Source organism: Salmo salar, chromosome 02, assembly GCF_965601325.2.
Source record: "Salmo salar chromosome 02, fSalSal1, whole genome shotgun sequence".
NCBI classification, from domain to species: domain Eukaryota; kingdom Metazoa; phylum Chordata; class Actinopteri; order Salmoniformes; family Salmonidae; genus Salmo; species Salmo salar.
Window position 1 is genome coordinate 83,120,851 of NC_138292.1, and position 19,486 is coordinate 83,140,336.

General features: G+C 44.5%; 1 pseudogene across 1 annotated transcript in view; it reads right to left on the reverse strand.

The window, feature by feature from the left end:
• The window catches only part of LOC106603759 (uncharacterized), a 34,420-nt pseudogene extending 19,219 nt beyond the window's left edge, over positions 1–15,201 (reverse strand). The window contains exons 1-4 of the transcript XR_014382829.1: positions 13,421–15,201; positions 12,906–13,003; positions 12,593–12,770; positions 2,089–2,804 (exon numbers count right to left, since the gene is read on the reverse strand). The product of XR_014382829.1 is annotated as an uncharacterized LOC106603759 (transcript). The remainder of the gene's footprint in view (positions 1–2,088; positions 2,805–12,592; positions 12,771–12,905; positions 13,004–13,420) is intronic.
• Between the last annotated feature and the right edge of the window lie 4,285 nt (positions 15,202–19,486).

The window sequence follows — 19,486 nt, forward strand, 5'->3', positions numbered from 1 at the left end:
AAGCATTGGGTGATGAGCACATATCTTTATAGTTTCCTGTTCCTGGGCGGGACTTTATTCATACAAGGACGCAGGTGCAGCTGGTTAGCAACACAGGATGATACTCCCAAAAACAGGAGATTATAATAGGACAGTTTCACAAGGTTAGTCACATACTGGGTTATGTGGACACAAACTCAGCAAAAAAAGAAACGTCCCTTTTTCAGGACCCTGTCTCTCAAAGACAATTCATAAAAATCCAAATAGCTTCACAGATCTTTATTGTTTAAACACTGTTTCCCATGCTTGTTCAATGAACCATAAACAATTAATGAACATGCATCTGTGGAACGGTCGTTAAGACACAAACAGCTTACAGACGATAGGCAATTAAGGTTACAGTTATGAAAACTTAGGATACTAAAGAGGCCTTTCTAGTGACTCTGGAAAAACACCAAAAGAAAGATGCCCAGGGTCCCTGCTCATCTGCGGGAACATGCCTTAGGCATGCTGCAAGGAGGCATGAGGACTGCAGATGTTGCCAAGGAAATAAATTGCAATGTCCATACTGTGAGACCCCTAAGACAGCACTACAGTGAGACAGGAAGGACAGCTGATCGTCCTCGCAGTGGCAGACCACATGTAACAACACCTGCACAGGATCGGTACATCCGAACATCACACCTGCGGGACAGGTACAGGATGGCAACAACAACTGCCTGAGTTACACCAGGAATGGACAATCCCTCCATCAGTGCTCAGACTGTCCGGAATAGGCTGAGAGAGGCTGGACTGAGGGCTTGTAGGCCTGTTGTAAGGCAGGTCCTCACCAGACATCACCATCAACAATGTCGCCTATGGGAATGAACCCTTCGTTGCTAGACCAGAACAGGACTGTCAAAAAGTGCTCTCACTGACGAGTTGCAGTTTTGTCTCACCAGGGGCGATGGTCAGATTCACGTTTATCATCGAAGGAATGAGCTTTACACCGAGGCCTGTACACTGGATCGATTTGGAAGTGGAAGGTCCATCATGGTCTGATGGTCCATCATCATCATGATGTGTCACAGCATCATTGGACTGAGTTTGTTGGCATTGCAGGCAATCTCAACACTGTGCATTACAGGGAAGACATCCTCCTCCCTCATGTGGTACCCTTCCTGCAGGCTCATCCTGACATGACCCTCCAGCATGACAATGCCACCAGCCATACTGCTCCTTCCGTGATTTCCTGCAAGACAGGAATGTCAGTGTTCTGCCATGGCCAGCGAAGAGCCCGGATCTCAATCCTATTGAGCACGTCTGGGACCTTCTGGATCGGAGGGTGAGGGCTAGGGCCATTCCCCCCCAGAAATGTACGGGAACTTGCAGGTGCCTTGGTGGAAGAGTGGGGTAACATCTCACAGCAAGTACTGGCAAATCTGGTGCAGTCCATGAGGAGATGATGCACTGCAGTACTTAATGCAGCTGGTGGACACACCAGATACTGAATGCTACTTTTGATTTTGACCCCCCTTTGTTCAGGGACACATTATTCAATTTCTGTTAGTCACAAGTCTGTGTAACTTGTTCAGTTTGTCTCATTTGTTGAATCTTATGTTCATACAAATATTTACACATGTTAAATGTATTGAAAATAAACACAGTTGCCAGTGAGAGGACGTTTCTTTTTTGCTTAGTTTACAATTACCATTTTCCATTACAGAGTCTGTGAACATTTTCATTTCAGTAAATCATCAGTGGGCCAACAATGAAAATGTAAACAATGGAGCAAATGCATCACATCCAAATATAACTTGATTATCTGTAGTGCTGGAGGAATGACACCCAGATAAACACACACACAGTCAGAGTTTAAAAAAGGACCATTGGAATCTGATCTACTCTATATTCAAACTGACATACTCCATATTCACTTCATGTTTTCTAATAAAAACATACAAATATATGTTTAAGAACACTTTGCACCATTTAATTTCATATGGTATAAACAAGTAAACACATTCTCAGTCAACAATACAAGACAATGAGAGCACCGTGTATGTTCTCTGATGAATTTTAAGTCAATATGATGTTAAATATCAATTTACACACTAGGAGAAGTAATTATTCTCCCGTGTGGATTCTCACATGACGTTTAAGTGACCGTGATGAGTAATACGTCTTCCCACAGTCTGAGCATTTGCAAGGGTTCTCCCCTGTGTGCAGTCTCATGTGTTCTTTCAGCTTTCCTGAATGGTTAAAACGCTTTCCGCAGTGGGAGCAGCGGTAAGGCTTCTCCCCTGTGTGTATTCGCTTATGAGCATTCAGGCTTCCTGACTCTCTAAAACTCTTTCCACAATGGGAGCAGTGGTAAGGCTTCTCCCCTGTGTGTATTCGCTTATGAGCATTCAGGTTTCCTGACTCTCTAAAACTCTTTCCACAATGGGAGCAGTGGTAAGGCTTCTCCCCTGTGTGTATTCGCTTATGGGCATTCAGGATTCCTGACTCTCTAAAACTATTTCCACAATGGGAGCAGTGGTAAGGCTTCTCCCCTGTGTGTATTCGCTCATGAGATTTCAAGTTTCCTAACTTGTTAAAACTCTTTCCACACTGGGCGCAATGGTGTGGCTTCCCTCCTGTGTGTATCTTCTCATGTCTTTTCAGGCTTCCTAATCTGGTAAACCTAGTTCCACACTGGGAGCAGTGGTAAGGCTTCTCCCCTGTGTGTATTCGCTCGTGAGCTTTCAGGCTTCCTAACTGGTTAAAACTCTTTCCACACTGGGAGCAGAGGTGTCGTCTTGCTGGTTTGGACATCTTTGGTTCCTCGAAGTTTGGTTTTCCTCCTGCCAAAGACAGTGTTTATTTAAAGAGAGACCTGCTTGAAACCTCTACATGATAATGCCGCCTTGTATGAGGTGTCACGACTGTCCTGATCAGGTCAGGTTACAGGAGACCACAACCCTACCCCCAACAGAGGAGGAGAGATCTAGGGGTATGAAGATGTGGAAGTTTTATGACCCCTCACGCCCATTGTAAATCTTAGGCAACAGACAAAATTCCTTTGTCTTCTCACTATGGAAAACCGGCCTCAGAACATTATACATGCAATAAATGGACTTTGGAACAATGGTTTCCGTCAGCCACAATGGTGGTAATGACGATAGATGGAATATGAAAATGAATGTAATTTTGTTATTAAAGGTTAAAGGACAACGTTATTATGAAAACATTGTAACTTTAAGAGTTTTCCTAGTATATGCTTGATGTTTATACATTGTACGTTGTGTGGAAAATGTCCAAATCAAAGAGAATGTTTTGGTAAAGATGAAATGTGAAGTTAGTTGTCTAAAATTGGATTTGAGTTAAATCTAGACCTCCAGCCTCTTAACTTGGTACGCCCAGAGAATTGCCCTAAAGACGCCCACTTCTGACCCGAGGGTATAAGACATGCGAGTTAAGAATTAACACATCAGACTAAGTGAAACGAGCTGCAGCAAAGGTCTGAGTAGTCAACGAACCCAAAACGCAACATGAGGTTGAAGACAAAGGAATCCTTTTCTACCCATGCTACGGATGAATAGCTGTGTCTAAGTGGGTGAATTCAAGCCAGACCACCCGGTCTCCAGCCCCCATCGAATCGTGATATCTACACTGTTTTCATTCCTACGCTGTGAGCCCTGAGCTACAGGGTTGGCTGTCCTCAGAAGAACCCTTTCAGAACAAGGGTGAGGAATCAGACCACTAAGCAAAAAGGACACTGACATCGTGCGGACAACCAAAGAAGTGCGCCATCCAAGAAGACGAAACGGTCCACAGAGACCCACAGCGGAGACCTTCAACACATAATTACATCATTATATTCTGACCCATAAGAGTGGTAGTTCGGGGCAAGTTTAGGGTTAAAATAAGCATAGCTGACAAATGCACCCAAATGTATATTTCTCTCGTGTACTTTCTCTTTTTCTCTCTCTTTTTAAATCCCCATTTTGGGTAAGACGCGCCAATAGCCAAGACTGTATCTTATCATAATTTTAGCTTTCTAGTAAATAAATAATAAACTAAAATTGCTGTGGTACGAACTCATTGGTGGGACTTGGGTTTGTGCAGATTCCTGGATTATGCGACGTTCAGAATGAGACTGTAGAGGAAATTGATTAATTAGCGACTGTTGTAAAATCGATATTCTAATATTCTTTGAGTTAATTTGGGAAACAGAAACTCAAAAAAACAAATTTTCCCATGGTGCCCCAGGTTAATAAGTTAATAATTGCCTGATTTATTTAATTGTGCAATTATAGACCGTTAATCATTTGATGAGCAGCAGTCGTCACATTAACTAATACAACATCACGACATATTGGCGCCCCATGTGAGGCATTTAAGATAAAACTAGGCCGCACTTTTGGGTTAATTCTATACCAATTGTGTAGCGAGATACATATATACCATTAATAGCTATAGGCAGGACTAGTGAGGGAGAGAGGCGTGTGTGTGACGTTCCATTTCACCCAGATACTGGTCGGGAGAGAACCACCCCCGTGGTATATCTGACGAAAGCCAGTGTGTAGAGGGGGGTCTACTGAATGCTATGAGCTAGGGCATACGTACCAGCCGATGCAGGCATTCTAAGAATAATACTAGTTGGGCCCAACGTAGTGTTATTTCTGTCGATGGCTTTCAGGAGCGATCTGACTCGGTCATAAGCAATTCCGAGAGCAGAGGACATATCAGCCAGCCATTACGGAAATTTTATTAGATATATTCGTTTTACCGAAGCAAAGTCATTATCGCTCAACCTCTCGCGTTTGGTAATGTGAAGAGTTTAAGGGTTGAACGTGAGACGTCACCTAGTAAACCCGTTCCCTTGTTGGAGGGAACTTCCCTTGCGTGGGGTCTCCACTTTGCCGCATTGTGCCAGATGCTAAGCTCACAAAGGGGAGCCGACATTTTTGTTTTCCCCTTTGTTTCATAGTGAATTCCCACGCCGGGCGGGAATACTGAGATCTCTGCTTGCGCTATCAGTAATCTCTGGCAAAGAATCGGCAGTCATTTTTCATGAAATAATTCAGGTTACACTGTAGGATATCAAACCAGTCTCAACTGATTGGATATCATTGTCTCATTCAATTTAATACATACATTAAATTCCAAAAGCTGCAGACCAAAGACAATCAGTTAATGAACACAATGACCAAGTTGGACAAAACAGCAGAACTCATTGAAGTCGCTGATTTAATGAAGGATGAGAAAGACCAGGTGAGAAAGTTGGAAAATGTGACCTCTAAACAAAAAGGATGACATCGCATCACTGGATCTCTCACTCCACACTTGAGACCTCTCCCTGCAAACCATGACAGATAAGTATGAGGCCGACCGGAGCAAGGGCGACACCTATGTGTCTAAAATAAAACACCCTCAACTCCCAGGTGGAATCTGCAATGAAGCAGAACACCACCCTTAGGTATCATCTGGAGGAACTCCAGAACAGTCACGCACTATTGCGGGACAACCAAACCAAGCAACCTAGCTCACATCCGAAGCTCAGAGAACGAGGGAATGTAGACGACAGGAGATTTCAGCCTCTTTCTCTTGGACATTCGGCCCACAGTGACAAGGGGCCTCATCACCAACACAACCACAGCTTGACTTTTCCTCTTGGCCTTTCGGCCCACAATTCCCAATGGGAGGGAGCAGATGCTCCCTGCGCACTCGGCGGGGATCGCCTTGACAAAATCGTCAAAAACTTCCGCCTCTTTGACCCCGTTCCAGGAAAGCCAAACGACACAGACATTCTTAGCAGACAGAGGACGCCTTGGATGGCTACCCAAACGCTCCGAATTCCCGACAGGCTCTACCTATTGAAGCGAACGTCCAATAGACACGTGACAAGGTTCATCCGTCTACAAGAGCAACATGTGCAAAACAACTACTCTAAACTTGCCACGGTTTTGAAAATAGAATTCAGTGGTTCTGCGACTCGCAAACACGACAGCTCGTTGGCTAACAATATCAGACAAGCTCGAAATGAACACCCACAAGCCTACTATCACCGGGCTTCGTTCAGCTTACTTTGGCATGCTCACTGAAACAGGAATGGAAGACCTATTACCATTCAAACAACTGTTTCTGTCAAACATGTCTCCCAACTTCAACTACTTGGGCCCTACTGCCCACGTTGGGTTGCCAATCTGGACGCTCCGAGAGCTTGCAAGCACCGCTTTTGAAGCATCAAAAGCAAGCCGGGCTAAGAGCCCGGACACCTCAACTTCCGAGCTTAGGCGGGAACCATCACTCCAATTAGAAGGTGCAGCATCAGGGACAGGTGCGGTAAAAGATGACGATCAAAGGGGGTGGCAACCAAGTAACCACCACACCGACAACCACAGCAGTAACAATAGCTATGATGAACGTCCCCAAGCTTTGCAACAGATGATTCCTCTCCCATTCCGATAGAGGACCCACTGGGTCACATAGGTGAGTTATCCGTCTTGGAAAGCGACACAGATTACAAACCGCTCGGTACTCCCAACCCACTCCATTTTTGTTGGGGATATGATGAGAAAAACCAACTCGAACAGGCCATACCTTAGAACAGTCCTGGAGGACTGTTTGACCTGTCACACTCTGATAGATTCAGGTTTGACAATTTCACTCATATCCGAAACCTTGCTGGATGAACTAAAAGGGGCAGTGGACCCAACAAAACGTCGGTTGAAAACAGAACGTTGCGACACGAAGCTTAGGGGTTTAACCGAAGCTACCTCGCCACTAACCAAGCGTCTCCTACTTAAATTCAACTTCGAAAGCGTGTCACTGACACACCCCGTGTACGTGACTACCATCGACATCGAACGGATGCTTATTGGAATAGATTTAATTGACTGTTTGGTACCATTAAAGGATTGGAAAACCAACCAAATCTGGTCACAAATATCTATGTCAACTCCGTTGACTTCACCGCATTCTTGCAAACCCGGTGAACTTGGTCATGAGTACACCATTGGTGACAAATGACAAGGTGAGTTCAACTCGGAACTTAACCGAACATGAGGTTTTCCTGTGTGGCTTGGGTGATTCACCAGTCGACACTTACCGACCTCCTCTGATAGGGGGCGTGTGCCTAAACGGCACTATGGTTGAGGATGCCAGACTGGCAACCTCGTCAGAAAAATCCGCAATCAGCTTGGAAATGTTCAGCGAAATTTCAAAAACGGCTAACTGCCATCCCCTTGTGCCGAAAACATTTAGATTTCCACCGGGAACGACTTCCCAGACGACGCTCACCGCAATAGGGGTGTGTGCGCTATCGATCCTCATTGGAACCAAGGAAGTATCTCACTACCTACTGGTTGTCGCGGACCTCCCACATACAGTCTATGTGGGAGCGGACATTTTGGTAAGATTGGGTGTTAAACTCGATACCATACACCAAGTTCTTGGGTCTTTGGCGCAGCCAAACAAACATGCCTCGTCTTTCGACCCGGTGCGAATGGCATCCGGGTAGACTATTCCTGAAGCTTGCAAGGTAATAACTAAGTCCGGCATGATGATTCCGGCAAGAACCACAGAGGTTTCTGTAAGACTGAACCTGGCGGCCGGATACCGGATGGAAGGCACCACTGTGTTCTTCCAACCCTCTCCGCAACTATTCGACTTGGGGCTAACTATCAATGGCAACCCGCTGGTGGAACTAACCGTTAGATCCACTTACCTCCTGCTACAAAATCTGACTCTAGCGGATATTTCCATTCCTCGGCACACTCAGCTAGGAACATTGATCGATTACTCCTTCCATGATTTTGAACTGGTTGTTCCCGTGATTGGGCCTCTTCCGTCCTCCCTGACCTAGATGGCGAGGGAGGTACGCCATTTACTTGTCCGTCAAAAGCAATTGCAATAACTCCCGTATTGCCAATTGACGACACATCAACGTTCAGGCTGGATGTCGATTGTGACAGCAAACTGTTAATATACGCCATCGTCACGGAGGAGGATATCGTGTCTCCTCCTGCATGTGAAGTACACTCGTGAGGTAACAACCCATGACTCTCCCAACAGTGACATGCCGTCACCACCCGATGAAGACCTGTACAATGTCGCCGAACCATATCATGGTTTCCATGCACAGGTAATACAACTACTGTCGGAGGATGATGCTCTTGTCAATGACACGGAACACCATCAGTTGAGAGAATTGTTTAACAAACACAGTGAGATCTGGTCAACAGACTCGCTGGATTGAGGGGGTTATGGGTATCCATGTGGTGCGTATTCCTATGCCACCCGGAGCAACTCCTACGTTTGTGAGACAATACAAAATCCCGCTCGCAGCATACGCAGCAGTACAAAAGATTATCGATTCCTTATTAGCTAAACGGATAATCAGGGAATGTAACCGTACGTACAGCGCTCCCGTGTGGCCTGTTCTGAAACCAACGGGTAAATGGCGTCTTACCGTTGACTATAGACAACTCAACAAACTGGTTCTGTTGTCTCGTTGGCCAATGACACAGCTCGACCAAGAGTTGCCAAGGTGGCAAAAGGCAAGTACTTCTCCACTGTCAACGTGGCGAACGGTTTCTGGACCATGACCGTCGACCCTCGTGACCAACACGCAGCCTCTAGGGGGACAATAATCTACGTGGACGGCGTTCTCATGAGAAGTGAGACTTTGTCATATCACATCACCTCAACGAAATGGACCACGTTCTCACCCAACTCGGGTGAATTTTGGCCCATTCCTCCTGACAGAGCTGGTGTAACTGAGTCAGGTTTGCAGGCCTCCTTGCTCGCACATGCTTTTTCAGTTCTGCCCACAAATTGTCTATGGGATTGAGGTCAGGGCTTTGTGATGGCCACTCCAATACCTTGACTTTGTTGTCCTTTTCTCAATAAAGTACAATCTTTGTCCCCATGTGCAGTTGCAAACCGGAGTCTGGCTTTTTTTATGGCGGTTTTGGAGCAGTGGCTTCTTCCTTGCTGAGCGGCCTTTCAGGTTATGTCGATATAGGACTCGTTTTGCTGTGGATATAGATACTTTTGTACCCGTTTCCTCCAGCATCTTCACAAGGTCCTTTGCTGTTGTTCTGGGATTGATTTGCACTTTTCGCACCAAAGTACGTTTATCTCTAGGAGACAGAAAACGTGTCTCCTTCCAGAGCGATATGACAGCTGCGTGGTCCCATGGTGTTTATACTTGCGTACTATTGTTTGTACAGATGAACATGGTACCTTCAGGCGTTTGGAAATTGCTCCCAAGGATGAACCAGACTTGTGGAGGTGTACAATTCTTTTGGCTAATTTCTTTTGATTTTCTCCTGGTGTCAAGTTTGAAGGTAGGCCTTGAAATACATCCACAGGTACACCTCCAATTGACACAAATGTCAATTAGCCTATCAGAAGCTTCTAAAGCCATGACATCATTTTCTGGAATTTTCCAAGCTGTCTGAAGAGTATGTAAACTTCTGTAAACAACTGTTGGAAAAATTACTTGTGTCATGCACAAAGTAGAAGTCCTAACCGACTTGCCAAAACTATAGCTGGTTAACAAGAAATTTGTGGAGTGGTTGAAAAATGAGTTTTAATGACTCCAACCTAAGTGTATGTAAACTTCCGACTTCAACTGTATACACGCAGTGCCTTCGGGAAATATTCAGACCCCTTGACTGTTTTCTAAAACTGATTAAATTTTATTTTTATCTCATTAAAATGTACAAACTATACCCCATAATGACAAAGTAAAAACAGGAATTTAGTTTATTTTACAAATGTATTAAAAAACTGAAATATCAAAATTTACACAAGCATTCAGACCCTTTACTCAGTACTTTGTTGAAACACCTTTGGCTACAAGCTTGGCACACCTGTATTTGGGGAGTTTCTCTCATTCTCTGCAGATCCTCTCAAGCTCTGTCAGGATGGATGGTGAGCATTGCTGCACAGCTATTTTCAGGTGTCTCCAGAGATGTTCGACCAGGTTCAAGTCCGGGCTCTGGTTGGGCCACTCAGACATTCCAAGACTTGTCCCGAAGCCACTTCTGCATTGTCTTGGCTGTGCGCTTAGGGTCATTGTCCCATTGGAAGGTGAACCTTTGCCCCAGTCTGAGGTTCTGAGTGCTTTGGAGCAGGTTTTAATCAAGGATCTCTCTGTACCTTGCTATATTCATCCTTCCCTCAATCCTGACTAGTCTCCCAGTCCCTGCTGCTGAAAAATATCCCCACAGAACCATCAGGTTCTTGGTCACCTCCCTAACCAAGGCCCTTCACCGATTGTTCAGTTTGGCCAGGCAGCCAGCTTTTGGAAGAGTCTTGACGGTTCCAAAATACTTCCTTTTAAGAATGATCAAGGACCTTGTGTTTTTTTGGGACCTTCAATGCTGCAGAAATGTTAAGTTACACTTCCCCCGATCTGTGCTGTCACACAATCCTCTCTCAAGGACAACGCCTTCGACCTCAGGGCTTAGTTTTTGCTCTGACATACACTGTCAACTGTGGGACCTTATATAGACAGGTGTGTGCCTTTCCAAATCATGTCCAATCAATTGAATTTACCACAGGTGGATTCCAATCAAGTTGTAGAAACATCTCAAAGATGATCAATGGAAACAGGATGCACCTGAGCTCCATTCCGAGTCTCATAGCAAAAGGTTTGAATACTTATGTAAATAAGATATATTTTTTTTATACATTTGCAAAAATGTCTAAAAACCTGTTTTCGCTTTGTCGTTAAGGGGTATTGTGTGTAGATTGAATCAGGCTGTAACGTAACAAAATATGGAAAAGTCAAGGGGTCTGAATACTTTCCGAAGCCAAAGCCATGTTATGAGGTGTGAAAAGGCCTGTTCATTCACATGTCATGAATTCACTATGACATCACATTTATATACATTTTATGGGTTGAAAAGTGTTTTTTTCTCAGACATAAATAAACAATTCCAGGTTAAAGCCAATGGCCATAGCTGTAATAAAATAACTAATTAACTGGCAAAGCAGCAGAGCGAGGCCCGCATCCAGCAACGTCACGAGTCACGTACACGTTCTTGCAGCTGTTTCAGTACAACACTACAGGGAGAGAGAGGGGGAGAGGGCAAACTCCACTGGACTAATTTCAATGTATGGAATCACTTAGGAGTTTCTGGATTTTGGGTAAACTTCTCCTTTAAAGCATCATTGAGAAATAATGAATTGAAGTTGGACATTTGTAGACTAGAGGTTAAGAATGTTGGGCCAGTAACCGAGAAGTCGCTGGTTCGAATCCACACGCCCACAAGGTTGAAAAAAGCTGCCGTTCTGCTCTTGAGCAAGGCAGTTAACCCCCAACAACTGCTCCCCTGGCACCGATAATGTGGACATCGATAAAGGCAGCCCCCGCACCTCTCTGATTCAGAGGGGTTGGGTTCAATGCGGAAGACACATTTAGGGTGAATGGATTCAGTTGTGACTGACTAGACATCCCCTTTCCTTCCATCCCAGTCCTCCTTTAAGACTCCATAATGTTTCATCATTAGATGCTACAGTCCTCCTTTAAGAGAGATCTTTGATGAAAACCTGAGCAGAGCCTGCTGCTTGAACAGTTCAGTTTTTGATAAATTAGCAAAAATATCAAACACAAATGTTTTTGCTTTATCATTATGGGGTATTGTGTTTTTAGAATAAGGCTGTAACCCAACAAAATGCGGAAAAGGTCAAGTGGTCTGAATACTTTCTTGAGGCACTGTACTCTCCGATGCCAAGTCTAGACAGGATTTATCCCTCAGAGGTCTGCCATAGAGCTCATATACTCTCCGATGCCAAGTTTAGACAGGATCATCCCTCAGAGGTCCCCACTCTACTCACCGTATGTGTAGTGATGTCCAGTCAGTAGAACCTCATGAAGGTACATCACCACAACATGCTGCATTACAGATCTCTTGAACAGAGATGCCTTTGAACGATGCCAAGATCTCTGAATATAGTTAATTGTCAAGGAGAGCGGTCACGTGTGTTGAGAAGCAGAGGATCACTAGTTTGAGTCCAGTATGGGGACAGTGGAGGAAACTAAACTGTTAGCAGCACACTGACGTCAGTTACACATGAAATCAATAAAGTTAGTCATTTCCAAATGAAACCATGTTCTATATGTCGGAGTTCAGGCTTTATTTGACCTGTTAAAGTAAGAAATTAAATTAATTTTGTCCATCACAGAGACGGAGGCCAAGACAAAAAAAGAGGCTTGTTTTAAAATATATATTTGCCTGTTCTGTAGCTCAGATGTTAATGAAGCAATGCAGACCACATTGAAGTGTCTTGAGTTTTGTTTGCCTCTTCTAGAGTCTTGTAAAGATAGGGGGTTGACTGGGACAGGCAATGTAACATCGATAAAGTTTTCAGGAAAAGTTTTTGTAAAACATGCACCTTACATCGCATCATCTTGAAACTTTCTCTCTAAAGCTAACTTTCATAAAGGTTTTATATGGTCTATTGGTTTCTCTCTTTTCATTGGCAGAATCCTTTTTCAGTGTTATGATATTCATAACATCCATATCCACCAGTCTATCTTCATGTCAACTAACAGAACTCGGCTGGTTGTCCTGGTAACAGATACCAGTGGGCAGATCTATTTTATTTGTTCAAACTAAACTACAGCACTTACTTTGATGAGTCAAATCTGATCCTTTCTTCTCTTCTCCTCCTCTCACAGTTCCATTCAGCCCCGTTGTTTTCCTGCAGTCCACCAGCAGCACAGACAACCTCTTCATACCCAGCAGTAAGGTGCTACCGGGAGAGACACGACACAGGGACTCCGGGAGGGCGGAAGGGCTAGCGTTGTCCTGGTAACCATAAAGAGGGGACACAGACACATATCATTATGGATGCTGATGTCACTGTTGACATAAAGTGCTTTACAGAAACCCAGCCCAGACCCCGATAGAGCAAGCTGTATGCTAGACCAGACCAAGCTGTACCCTCTGGTTTTCTGATCTGGAAAAACTCCTCTCTGTCTCGTCAGCATCAGGATGTTGTTGAGGCTCCCCATAGGATCCACAATAGTCATGTCTCTCTCCTGTGTGAATGAGAACATCAAACAGATAGTGATTATTATTCAAATCATAGGGTCTTACAAGAGGCATTAATCTCTCTAAACAGGGCCTAAAATGCAAATGTTAAAGGGTAGTTCCATGAAATGGGTGCCCTTTGCGTCCCTTTGATATTTTAAGTATAAATTATGCTCCAATATTGCATTATAAAAGCCTGTTATACTAGATGAGATGCACTTTAAATGTAGACCACATGGATAATTTAATAAATCTAATTTAAAAGACCCCACAATATATGTACCAATGGCAGATTGAACATTTAACAATTCCTACAGTACTGAACAACATATTCAAGTGTAGAACTTCAGTAGAATGCTCCTTAAAACCACACATTAGTTCAACAACGGCATAGTGTGTGCCACTGTTTTTAAGACAGTACTCACTGGTGTTAATCTGATATTCTGTCTCTTCTTCTTTCACTCTCACTCTCAAAACGTCTTCCTTCTTCACCTCTACTGAGATAGCATCCTCTTCCTCTCTAAAAGGTTCTTCCTCTGTTTCCTCTATAACATCCTCTTCTTCTTTCACGACAATGTTCAGCCTCAGAGGTTCTTTCTCCGTACAGCAGACCTCTTCTTCTTTAGCAGGGGATGAGTAGTTTAGAGAGCTCATGGTCGGGGATGTTAGAACTGGCGACTAGCCTAGTGCTAACCTCAGTATCAATATTTAACACGTTTGCAAATTGAACAAGCAAATTAGGTTAAAGTTAACCAGTTGATACGTAAAATGAACTGCGTTTCCAACAGTGGGATTAGCTAATGTACATTAACATGGTCTAAAGCGTCAATCTTTCAGTTTTATGTTGGCTAGCAAGCTACCGAGGTGGTTGAAAGAGTAGCCGCGTTGTTGTTCCTGAAGAAGCGTCCCGTCCAGTAAATTGTACGTCACGCAAGAAGCATCACATGAAAGACGCACATCGTCATCTGATGACTGGAGTGGGTAACACAGTTTGGAAACGATAGTTACTACACTTTTTGTATTGGAAAGAGCGTCATTATAATTTAACAATAAACTGATATATTTTCTCTTACGTCTTACAAAGAATACTTTCCTGTAAACAGACGTAGAAGCTTAATATGAATATGTAGATGCTGAATAAATACTTATATGAATAGGTTGTGTTTTAATACACATTTGCTCTGTTCGTTTTTAGCTAGATCAAATCAAATGTGACGGTACTATTCCCTTAAAGCTACGCTCTTTAAGATACAAATCATCCTGTAAACCAGGGGTGGGCAACTCCAGTCCTCGGGGGCCTGATTGGTGTCACACTTTTTCTCCATCCCTATCAAACACAGCTGATTAATCAAACTGCATTCTAAACTGAAGATCCTGATTAGGTGATTATTGGAGTCAGGTGTGTTAGCTGGGCCTGGAAGCGATGATCTCTTATTGATATCACTAGTTAAATCCACTTCAATCAGTGTAGATGAAGGGGGGAGACAGGTTAAATAAGGCATTTTAGGCTTTGAGACAAATGAGACATGGATTGTGTATGTGTGCCATTCAGAGGGTGAATTGGGAAGACAAAATAGTTAAGAGCCTTTGAACAGGGTATGGTAGTAGGTCCCAGGCGCCGGTTTGTGTCAAGAACTGCAACGCTGCTGGGTTTTTCCAGCTCAACAGTTTCCCATGTGTACTAAGAATCATCCACCACCCAAACAGTGGTGTTTAAGATGAGGCAGGACGATTTGTTTTTTCATGAGCATGGCCTTATTTCTATCACAGCATATTAGATGACTGTCATTCATATTCCATTCACCCTGTTCAATGTAACAGCAATAGGTTTAGGCTACTACATGATACTAGAATTTTCCCTATACCCATCACGAGATTGCTACAACCTAGTCTATGAATGAAAGTTTAGAATGTAGGTGCACACTGGTTGAGAGAAACATTTGAGGTGACAGACAGTGACCCATGGACAGACACTGACACATTCAATACTGCCTTGCACACTCTCGCCTGCATCTAGCTGAAATAGAGATTCAGGTCGAGATACATTTTTTAGGTGACAGACAGTGACACATGGACAGACAGTCGGGAAGACGTCACCAACTAATTATCATGGTCCAAACACACCAAGACAGTCATGAAGAGGGCACGACAACAACTTTTCCCCCTCAGGAGACTGAAAAGATTTGGCATGGGTCCCCAGACCCTAAAAAAGTTCTACAGCTGCACCATCGACAGCAACCTGACCGGTTGCATCACCACCTGGTATGGCAACTGCTCGGCATCTGACCGTAATGCACTACAGAGGGTAGTGCATACGGCCCAGTACATCACTGGGGCCAAGCTTCCTGCCATCCAGGACCAATATAAAGAAAGCCCCAAAAATTGTCAGATACTCCAGTCACCCAAGTCATAGACTGTTTTCTCTGCTCCCGCACGTCAAGCGGTACCAGAGCACCAAGTCTAGAACCAAAAGGCTCCTTAGCAGCTTCTACCCCCCAAGCCATAAGACTGCTGAACAATTAATCAAATGGCCACTGGACTATTACATTGACCCCACCTCCATTTGTTTTGTACACTGCTGCTACTCGCTGTTTATTATCTATGAAATGTCACTTCACCCCTACCTACATGTACAAATTACCTCAACTAACCTGTACCCCCGCACATTGACTCGGTACCAGAACCCCCTGTATATAGCCTTGTAATTGTTATTTTATTGTGTTACTTTTTATAATTTTTTACTTTAGTTCATTTGCTCAAATTTTCTTAACTCTTCTTGAACTGTACTGTTAGTTAAGGGTTTGTAAGTAAACATTTCACTGTAAGGTCTACACTTGTTGTATTCTTCCACCATCAGGTCGAGGTCTAAAATGGCGCCGGAGGAGATGGCCGCCGTTTTACGGTCTCCTAACCAATTGTGCAATTATGTGTTTTTTTCGCGATATTTGTAACTTATTTTGTACATAATGTTTCTGTAACCGTATCTTACGGAAGAAAAGAGCTTCTGGATATCAGGACAGCGATCACTCACCTCGGATTAGACAAAGATTTTTTCAACAACAGCAGCAAGCAGGACTCACACGATATTCTCCAAACACCCCACAGGGCAGACATCCCAATTATTCGCAAAAGGAAGCGACGCAGAGGAAGAAGAGCCGTATGCCTTGTCTGGACCCGCAGAAGGCAACTAGGAAAGCTGCCGTTACCGTCAATATTACTCGCCAACGTGCAATCATTGGACAATAAACTAGATGAGGTACGATCACTAATATCCTACCAACAGGACATCAAAAACTGTAATATCCTATGTTTCACGGAATCGTGGCTGAATGACGACATGGATATTCAGCTAGCGGGATACACGATGCACCGGCAGGGTAGAACAGCACACTCCGGTAAGACGGGGGGGGGGGGGTCGGTCTGTGCATATTTGTAAACAACAGCTGGTGCACGAAATCTAAGGAAGTCTCTAGATTTTGCTCGCCTGAAGTAGAGTATATTGTGATAAATTGCAAGCCACACTACTTGCCTAGAGAGTTCTCAGCTATACTTTTCCTGGCTGTTTATTTACCACCACAGACAGATGCTGGCACAAAGACCGCACTGAGCCAGCTGTATAAGGAAATAAGTAAACAGGAAACCACTCACCCAGAGGCGGCGCTCCTAGTGGCCGGAGACTTTAATGCAGGAAAACTTAAATCAGTTCTACCAAATCTCTATCAACATGTTAAATGTGCAACCAGAGGGAAAAAAATTCTAGATCACCTGTACTCCACACACAGAAACACGTACAAAGCTCTCCCTCGCCCTCCATTTGGTAAATCCAACCACAACTCTATCCTGCTGATTCCTGCTTACAGGCAAAAATTAAAGCAGGAAGCACCAGTGACTCGGTCTATAAATAAATGGTCAGATGAAGCAGATGCTAAACTACAGGACTGTTTTGCTATCACAGACTGGAACATGTTCCGGGATTCTTCCAATGACATTGAGGAATACACCACATCAGTCGCTGGCTTTATCAATAAGTGCATTGAGGACGTCGTCCCCACAGTGACTGTACGTACATACATACCCCAACCAGAAGCCATGGATTACAGGCAACATTTGCATTGAGCTAAAGGGTAGAGCTGCCGCTTTCAAGGTGCGGGACTCTAACCTGGAAGCTTACAAGAAATCCCGCTATGCCCTGCGACGAACCATCAAACAGGTAAAGCGTCAAAACAGGGCTAAGATTGAATCATACTACACCGGCTCCGAAGCTTGTCGGATGTGGCAGGGCTTGCAAACTATTACAGACTACAAAGGGAAGCCCAGCCTCGAGCTGCCCACTGACACGAGCCTACCAGGCGAGCTAAATCAATTCTATGCTCGTTTCGAGGCAAGCAACACTGAGACATGCTTGAGAGCATCAGCTATTCCGGACGACTGTGTGATCACGCTATCCGTAGCCGACGTGAGTAAGACCTTTTAACAGGTCAACATTCACAAGGCTGCGGGGCCAGATGGATTACCAGGACGTGTGCTCCGGGCATGTGCTGACCAACTGGCAGGTGTCTTCACTGACATTTTCAACATGTCCCTGATTGAGTCTGTAATACCAACATGCTTCAAGCAGACCACCATAGTCCCTGTGCCCAAGAACACAAAGGAAACCTGCCTAAATGACTAGAGACCCGTAGCACTCACGTCCGTAGCCATGAAGTGCTTTGAAAGGCTGGTAATGGCTCACATCAACACCATTATCCCAGAAACCCTAGACCCACTCCAATTTCCATACCGCCCAAACAGATCCACAGATGATGCAATTTCTATTGCACTCCACACTGCCCTTTCCCACCTGGACAAAAGGAACACCTATGTGAGAATGCTATTCATTTACTACAGCTCAGTGTTCAACACCATAGTACCCTCAAAGCTCATCACTAAGCTAAGGACCCTGGGACTAAACACTTCTCTCTGTAACTGGATCCTGGACTTCCTGACGGGCCGCCCCCTGGTGGTGAGGGTAGGTAGAAACACGTCTACCACGCTGATCCTCAACACTGGAGCTCCCCAGGGGTGCGTACTCAGTCCCCTCCTGTACTCCCTGTTCACCCACGACTGCATGGCCAGGCACAACTCCAACACCATCATTAAGTTTGCTGATGACACAGCAGTGGTAGGCCTGATCACCGACAATGACGAGACAGCCTATAGGGAGGAGGTCAGAGACCAGAATAACAACCTATCCCTCAACGTAACCAAGACTAAGGAGATGTTTGTGGACTACAGGAAAAGGAGCACCGAACACGTCCCCATTCTCATCGACGGGGCTGTAGTGGAGCAGGTTGAGAGCTTCAAATTCCTTGGTGTCCACATCAACAACAAACTAGAATGGTCCAAACACACCAAGACAGTCGTGAAGAGGGCACGACAAAACCTATTCCCCCTCAGGAAACTAAAAAGCTTTGGCATGGGTCCTGAGATCCTCAAAGGGTTCTACAGCTGCAACATCGAGAGCATCCTGACCGGTTGCATCACTGCCTGGTACGGCAATTGCTCGGCCTCCGACCGCTTGGCACTACAGAGGGTAGTGCGTACGGCCCAGTACATCACTGGGGCAAAGCTGCCTGCCATCCAGGACCTCTACACCAGGCGGTGTCAGAGGAAGGCCCTGAAAATTGTCAAAGACCGTTCTCTCTACTACCGCATGGCAAGCGGTACCGGAGTGCCAAGTCTAGGACAAAAAGGCTTCTCAACAGTTTTTACCCCCAAACCATAAGACTCCTGAACAGGTAACCAAATGGTTACCCGGACTATTTGCATTGTGTGCCCCCCCAACCCCTCTTTTACGCTGCTGCTACTCTCTGTTTATCTTATACGCATAGTCACTTTAACTATACATTCATGTACATACTACCTCAATTGGCCCGACCAACCTGTGCTCCCTCACATTGGCTAACCGGGCTATCTGCATTGTGTCCCACCACCCGCCAACCCCTCTTTTTACGCTACTGCTACTCTCTGTTCATCATATATGCATAGTCACTTTAACCATACTCACATGTACATACTACCTCAATAAGCCTGACTAACTGGTGTCTGTATATAGCCTTGCTACTCTTATTTTCAAATGTTTTACTTACCTACACACACACACACACACACACATATATACCTTTTTTTAATCGCACTATTGGTTAGAGCCTGTAAGTAAACATTTCACTGTAAGGTCTACACCTGTTGTATTCGGCGCACGTGACAAATAAACTTTGATTTGATTTGACAAATTCAGGTATGTTTATCCCGTTTTTTTCTGTTTAAGTAACGTTTGTCATCAGAATCGGCAGAACGAATACACCACTGATCACACGTAAACACAGTTCACTTTCATAACAGCCACGTTGTATTCCTTCTCTCCTCCTCTCACCTTCTCCCCTTCGCTTCTGGACTTCAATGCACAACACATCAGCTGTATGTGACCAGGAGAAAAAAACTTTCCAACCCAA